The 8146-nt window shown below is 45.8% G+C and overlaps 1 long non-coding RNA gene across 1 annotated transcript; it reads right to left on the reverse strand.

The window, feature by feature from the left end:
• Nucleotides 1-6858: 6858 nt before the first annotated feature.
• On the reverse strand, nt 6859-7363 carry LOC141020968 (uncharacterized). Its single transcript, XR_012180964.1, has 3 exons — nt 7206-7363; nt 7007-7117; nt 6859-6923 (listed from the first exon to the last, which is right to left on the reverse strand). It is a non-coding gene; the product is annotated as an uncharacterized lncRNA (long non-coding RNA).
• Nucleotides 7364-8146: the final 783 nt, after the last annotated feature.

Below are 8146 nucleotides of genomic sequence, written 5' to 3' on the forward strand. Positions count from 1 at the left end.
ATATCTTTAGATCTTGCAATCAAATCTTTTTGTTTCTTGTTTTATCACTAGTTTAGTTTATAAAAGAAAATTACAAAAAAATGGAATTGAGTTTGCCTCATACGCTTCATCTTTTTAATATCTTTCGTGAGAATGATGGAAAGGAAAATTGTGCTCAAGTGCTAGAAGAAGAAGTATATAAAATATTTGGCACTAAATCTTTGAATGATGAGCATGATTGGAATGTTGTTAGTATGAACTCTTTGAATATCCATGGTACTAATGATGATTGCACTAGCCATGATGAAAATGTCTCTTCTAAGCATGTCAATTTTTGTAGAGTGCATAGAGTTTGCAAGTACACACCAAATAGGGAAGATAGATTTTGCAAGAGGCATAAGTATTTAGAAACCAAATGGTTGCAAGAAAGGCTAGATGTTTGTGCTGAAAATTTAAAATTTCTTTGCCCTACTTGTGAATTTTGCAATGAACGTAGTCATTTAAATCTCCAATGCAAATTGTTTCATGATGGAATCATGTCCAAAAATTGTGATGACTTGATTTCCCTTGCACATCATAATGAACTTAGTTTGCTTTTGGGTTATGAAGAAATGAAACGTAGAACTAAGCATATTCCAGAATATAACCTTGAGAAATTCCTCGATATTGATCTAGAAGAAATTTTTATGTATTGTGCGCTGAATTGCATTAAAAATCCTTATATTGCCAATTAGATAAAGAAAAGAAAACAAGTAGAGGATGAAGAGAATACTAATGAAATGGAACAGACTCCCCAATATCCTCCTATTATTTCTTATGATGAATCAGGTAACAAGGAAGATCCTTCTATTCAACCAATCTCATTAATAAGGAGCTTCAAAAAGAGGATTGAACCCACACATAATGTGAAGAAGAAAAAGAAAAGACGGAGAAGCAAAGGTGAAAAGGCATCCCTCCGAAATGATGTTGCTCCTATTACTCATTGTGATGATGATAATTGCTATACTATTGGCGCTATCCATACTGTTAATGATGAGAGTGATTATGCTTTGATATGAAAAGCCCCAAGCTTGGGGATGCTATGTTTGATGAGAATGACAAGTTTGAGAATATATTTGTTGCAATTAATGTTTGTCCCAAGCTTGGGGATGCTATGTTTAATGAAGATGATATTTTTAGCCTCCCAAGTTTTGATATGCAAATTTATTATGATGATAGCATGCCTTCCCCCTCGCTCACTGACGCCGTTCGTCGCCGGGCGCCGTGTCTAGGTGTCCTCCGGCGGAGCCCGATCCCCTCTCGACGCTCGGCTATAAATAGAGCCCTCCCCAGCCTCCTCGAGCATCATCCACTCCTCCCACACACTCCACAATCTCGTAGAAAGTCGTAGCCCGGCCGGGCAGGCGACGGGCCGCCGTCCTGAAGCTCGAGCTCGCCGGCGATCCCCTTGGGTCGTCTCCGCGGCGCCAGCCCCTCCCAGACCCGTGCCACTATTCCAGGGCCTCCGCCGTGCCTCGGTGGTGCCGTTCCGCCCGGTTGGAACCCCTGGTGTCGCCTCTAGTCGCCGGCGTCTTCATCTCCGGCGACCTCTGCTTCCTGTCGCTGCTGGAGAGGTCATTTCCGACGCCGTCCGACCACCCCTAGCTAATCTACGGGTACGGGCAGGTGCGCCTCCATCTTCTCTTTTGATCCCTCCCTCTCGTTCTGGCCAAGAAGCTCTCCTCGCCGGCGTGTCCTCCGGGGAAGACGCGTCGTCCTCTGTTTCCCTTTCCCCCTCCCTCTCACCTGACTAGCGGGGCCCGCTAGTCAGCCACTCTGTATGCGCGCGAAGCGGTACGAGTGGTGGCACCCGCGAGGTTTACGCCTTCGACGTCACCCCCCTTAGTTCTGTTTTATTTAAATTCAAATTTAATTCTGTCGAGAGAGCTTCAAACAGCCAAAACTTTTTAACCATAAGTCCAAATGAATTGATTCTTTTTGCATTGTGTTCTTTATGAAGAAATCTAGCAGCTCACCAAAAATGAGATTTTTCCCTGCTGTCTAGATTTTATGGTGAATTTCAGAAGGGTTCTTGATGTTTTCTTTTTGTGTTTATAAATATTTTCAGAAAGTGAAGCTTGTCTTGAGGATCACCAGGAGGATTGTGAACCTCATCTACACTAAGGCAAGCCACAGCAACATTTTCATGGTGCCATTACAATATTTGTGATTTTTCAACTTGAATTAATGATTTAATCCATGCATTTAAATCACTCTTATATTATTTATATTCTATTGGTTGCTTGTTTAAGTTGATATGCTTAGTTTACAAAAGTTTGAAGCTAACTAAGTTGGTTAAATAACGAGAAGAAATAGTTGTTATGAAGAAGTAATATGGTTATGGATATAACTAATTACTTTGAGTTATTTTCTTAGAGGAGAAAAATGATAAATTTGCTAAGTAAAGATTCTGTTTAAAGTAATGATTAATCATAACCAGAGAAGTGTTATAAGTTGTGATGTTTATGCTTAGTGTGGATATAGTTGACCCAGTTATTTCCGATGATATATGATGCATATATTCGTGTTGCATTTTCATGGAATATTATGACACCGGTTCCCTTCACTTTAAGTTGAACCTGATAATAACTCAACTTGAATATATCGTTGACCGGGTCATGGTGCCACTGAATCAAGTTTTCCCAGTGCAACCACATTTGCCTTTATGGGAAGGCCGTTATTCGGTCTGTTGTCATGCCTCTGGTCGGCGCCTCCAACGAGGGAAGGTTATGGGCGTGCGGTACCCTGGCCTGGTAAGCAGACATAACCTTGTGTGCCCGTTGTTGATGTTATGGTACCTCGTCCCCATTTGGGACAGTTTATGTTTTGCCACGACGGTGGCCGTTGGTGTCTTTGGTAGACACGGGGCCACCCAGGACTAGCTCCGTGGGGAGTGAGTCGGAGTGGCCGAGAGAGTGTCATGGCAATGGAGGGGTTTCGTCGGAATGCCGTTGGTCCACCCGATGGGAGTGCGAGGCCATGGGTTCCGTGGTGTGGGTAAAGTGCGCTACCTCTGCAGAGTGTATTAAATCTATCGATAGCCGAGTCCACGGTTACGGACATGCTCGAAAGTAGGTCACAGCATGGGTCACAGTTTAATAAGTTTTGCACACTAAGTTATGAACTTTGCGCTGTTGATGATGGTGGGTAGACCATCTTGATGTTGGAGACCAAGTGTTGGTCATGGTTGTGATCGCTGGAAAGATCACCGTTTGAGACCAACTATTGGTCATGGTTGTGATCGCCGGAAAGATCACCGTTTGGTTACGAGGTAACCCGATCTAAGACCAAGAGGTTGGTACGTTTGTGATCCGAGAGCGATCACCGTTGGTAAGCAAGTCCGAGGGGCTTATATCACAGGAGCATGATCACAACATGTTGGATATATTGTTGCATTATTAAACAATTGGTTAAATATCATGACATTGTTTGTCATTATGTTTATGCTTGTTGTGAGCTTGCAAGTACATTCAATGTACTGACCTGGCATGTCATGCCAGATTTTAGGAAAGTCTCGTTGGAAAGGAGTGCTGTCCGAGTCTAGATCGTGTCCACATCTGTGTCCATGTGCTATGGAGTTCCGCTACGACGTTGTTCCGCTGCCGCGTAGTTGTTATGATCGAGGCCCCTTTATGTTCACTAAATAATGTACATATTGTTCAGCCGCACCGTTTGTGCCGCTTGGCCTCGCCACCTGTTGTAATATAAACTATGATCTGCTAGCATCAATAAGCGGTTGTTTTCTGTAACAAGATGTTTTCTGTTGCCAGAAGACATGATCTCTGGGCTGGCAATGCATGGTAAACCGGTTGCTCTGAGCCGGGGTGCCACAACCACCACACTGGAGTAGGGTATTACACCACAACGGTGGCCCGAACCAGTATAAATCTTGTGTCCCTTGTGTTGCGAGTTCCCCGAGTTAGCCCTTGAGACCTTAGCGAAGCTAGGACGTGGATCGGTAGGGGGAGATCTTCGTGCGCACCCCAGTATTCGAACCTTCAGGGTTTTGCCGGAACCCGTGATCCGAGATTTGGCGCGCTAGGTAGGGGTGCGCCGAAGCTTCCCTTCCGTCGCTCCACGTCCCATTGCTTCATCGTCTCCATGGCGGACGCACGCCGCGCTCGCGCTGAGCGCCGGGCTGCCCTCGCCGCCCGTGTTGCTCGGACGGCTCCCATCGGCGGGCCACCCCATCGTTCTCCGTCGCCTGCCACCAACGCCGCCACCGGCCCAGCGGGGAACAAGCAGCAAGCATCCTCGCTGCACCCCTCAGTGCGGCGGGACGGCCACACCGCCACTCCATTGCTGACCCCGGCCGGTTCGTCATCCCATGCTCGTCGCGCTCCCGTGGACGCACATGCTGCGTTGTGCTTGGCGCGTGAGCTCCTGCGCTACCGCCCCGTCGACGACCTCTACGAGGACTAGCTCGACCGCATCGCCGAGCTTGTCAGCGCCGCACGGGGCTCCCCTGCGCCGGCCCTCTCGCTGCCTCGCCTTCCGCCAGCTGCGGGCGGCGTAGCCCATGGAGCGCCTCCACCACCTCTAGCCCAAGACGGAGTCTTGGCGCCAAGGTGCTTGACCCCACGGCGCGATCTGCCGCTTCCGGCGCCCGCGCAAGAAGAGAGAAGCTGCGAAGAAGTCCCTCGGCCACGAGAAAACGCCCCCGTGCTCCCTGCACCACCACGGCAAGACCGCGTGCTGCCTGCAGTGGCGGTGCGCGGACCCCATCAAGGACAAGCTCCCCACCAGCACAGAGTCCCGGTTGAAGGAAATATGCCCTAGAGGCAATAATAAAGTATTATTTATTTCCTTATATCATGATAAATGTTTATTATTCGTGCTAGAATTGTATTAACCGGAAACATAATACATGTGTGAATACATAGACAAACAGAGTGTCACTAGTATGCCTCTACTTGACTAGCTCGTTAATCAAAGATGGTTATGTTTCCTAGCCATAGACATGAGTTGTCATTTGATTAACGGGATCACCTCATTAGGAGAATGACGTGATTGACTTGACCCATTCCGTTAGCTTAGCACTCGATCGTTTAGTATGTTGCTATTGCTTTCTTCATGACTTATACATGTTCCTATGACTATGAGATTATGCAACTCCCGTTTACCGGAGGAACACTTTGTGTGCTACCAAACGTCACAACGTAAATGGGTGATTATAAAGGTGCTCTACAGGTGTCTCCAAAGGTACTTGTTGGGTTGGCGTATTTCGAGATTAGGATTTGTCACTCCAATTGTCGGAGAGGTATCTCTGGGGCCACTCGGTAATGCACATCACTATAAGCCTTGCAAGCATTGTGACTAATGAGTTAGTTGCGGGATGATGTGTTACGGAACGAGTAAAGAGACTTGCCAGTAACGAGATTGAACTAGTTATCGAGATACCGACGATCAAATCTCGGGCAAGTAACATACCGGTGACAAAGGGAACAACGTATGTTGTTATGCGGTCTGACCGATAAAGATCTTCGTAGAATATGTGGGAGCCAATATGGGCATCCAGGTCCCGCTATTGGTTATTGACCGGAGACGTGTCTCGGTCATGTCTACATAGTTCTCGAACCCGTAGGGTCCGCACGCTTAACGTTACGATGACAGTTTTATTGAGTTTTGATGTACCGAAGTAGTTCGGAGTCCCGGATGAGATCGGGGATATGACGAGGAGTCTCGAAATGGTCGAGACGTAAAAATCCATATATTGGACGACTATATTCGGACTTCGGAAAGGTTCCGAGTGATTACGGTATTTTTCGGAGTACCAGAGAGTTACGGGACACTAGTAGGAAAAGGGGCTTTTACCCCGGTTCATAAGGGCCTTTAGTCCCGGTTCTGGAACCAGGACTAAAGGGTCGTTACTAATGCCCTAGCCCTTTAGTCCCGGTTCTTACACGAACCGGGACTAAAGGCCGTCCACGTGGCCGGTGCGGGGAGCCCAGGTAGGAGGGCCTTTGGTCCCGGTTGGTGCCACCAACCGGGACCAATAGGCATCCACGCGTCAGCACCTGGCAGGAGCTGAGGTTTTTGTTTTTTTTTTGAAAGGGGGTGGTTTAGGGGTTTTGGGGGGTTAATTTAGGTGTTTCATATATTGTGTTAGCTAGCTAATTAATAGAGAGAAGTGTCCTCTCTTATCTTCGTGCTTTGTCGACGCTACGTACTATATACGTATGAAGAGGAGTAGACACGCTAGCTAGTAATCAAATGAAGGAAACAGAAGATCGTCATGAACATATATATATGCATACAGAGAGAAGTGATATCGACCACCTCTCCTTCTCCGAGATATTGGTCGAACAACAAGTTCTCGTATATCTATCCGACACTACCGGCTACATATATACAATAATTATCTCTTACAATACAATCTCCTAATTATATTGTAGGAACACAGGGTCCACATAGTATTCTCCGTTTTCAGCGATCACGTGGTCAAGGAAGAATGCCGCCAATTCCTCTTGAATTCCTCGCATACGATCTGGTGCTAGGAGTTGATCCCGCTTCTGAAAAATCTAATTTGAAGAAGGGGGTCAATACATATATATATGAATAAATGAAACTCAACACAAATGATGGTAATAATATAAAATTGTGAATATTATTGCTTACGCACTTCATATTGTTCTTCAGTGTAGCCCCGCTCACAGGTATGGTAGCGGATGGACTCGCAAATGTAGTATCCACATTAATTATTCCCGGGTTGCTGCCACAACCACTTTACAAGAAATAGAGGTCAATCAAACTGATAAGCAAGCATGCTAAATGGTATTGATCAAACTAGCGCTTGAATCACTAGGAGATGCGCGGAACATGCTACTATAGTACTTACTTTCGGGTGTCTAAATTGCAGCTGGTTCGGCAGTCCCGGGGCTTTTGAGGTGAATTTTCTCCAAACCCTGCCAGACAAAGAAAACAATTACTTAATATCAGGAAATGAACAAAGTTGCTGATATGGTGGATAATGATCGATTTAACTTACTTCTGGAGCATTTGAGTCATGTTCGCATAGTCCTGGGGATCTTTTCGTCTCGAGTCTAAGACGGTTACTACTCCCGGCTCAAGCTTAATCTCTAGGAGAATATAGTGGAAGCTGCGCATGCATGCATAAGTCATCAATTACATTACCATAACCTGGACTAATAAGGGAAACTGAATATGCAGAAGACAGTAACACTCACTTGAAGTTGTAAGGAAAGAGTATTATATCTTTGTTTTGATTTATTACCAACGATTGTAGCAAGTTGGCCTCGGTATCTTTGGCATGAAATTTAACCTGATAATCATCTATGAGATTTGTGTTAATGAACCCAATATCACCGATTTGTCTTTTCTTCAATTCGGCGATCCTCAATCTGCATAATATAGTGAGGATAAGTATAAATACATGCAATGAAAGAGCTGACCTATATAGAGAGACTTAATGACAGAAGTAGTACTACTTACAGACAGTAGCAAGTGATCGTTGTTTTATCGAGGGACTTTAGATTGTAAAACTGGAAGAAATCCTCAAATGGAACATTCAGCAGTTCAATTCCAACGAGGTCATGCTCCGGTTTAACTCTCAGCGTTAAAGTACTCATCCCATCAGACTCTCTGCAGGTTTTCATGTACCAATCATGTAGTCTTTGCATCATCGTGCTTAGAGATTTGACATCTTTGACGAGAGGCTTCCCGTAATGGTATTTGTGTTCATCCACCTCCATGATTTCATAATGTACATCGTCGGGCAGGTAATCTCCAAGATCGGTATAACCGGGCACCATACCCGGATCATTAGCGACGATGTCTTTTGACACCTTGAGCGGGGGCCACGATTGGTTCTCTTGTTCGCTGAGCTGGGCAATTTTTTCCCAGCTCGTCATTCTTTCATCCTTTTATCACTGACAGTACTTCCTGACCACTCCGCTTCGGCATATGCCTTTGCAAGAACGCGCTCATAGTTGCCTTTTGGCGGAGACTTTGGTGGTTTTGTCAGGGCAGTCAGAGTGCACTTTGCTTTCACCGGATCTACCTTCTCCTCCGGAGGTGGATGTTTCTTTGCTTTGACCCCTTCAAAGAAGTTCTTCACTTCGGCTCGCACGATCTTTGCGTTCTCCTCCTCGGTCCTCTCATATGGTAA

The sequence above is a fragment of the Aegilops tauschii genome, chromosome 3 (genome assembly GCF_002575655.3).
Source record: "Aegilops tauschii subsp. strangulata cultivar AL8/78 chromosome 3, Aet v6.0, whole genome shotgun sequence".
Taxonomy (NCBI): Eukaryota; Viridiplantae; Streptophyta; class Magnoliopsida; order Poales; family Poaceae; genus Aegilops; species Aegilops tauschii.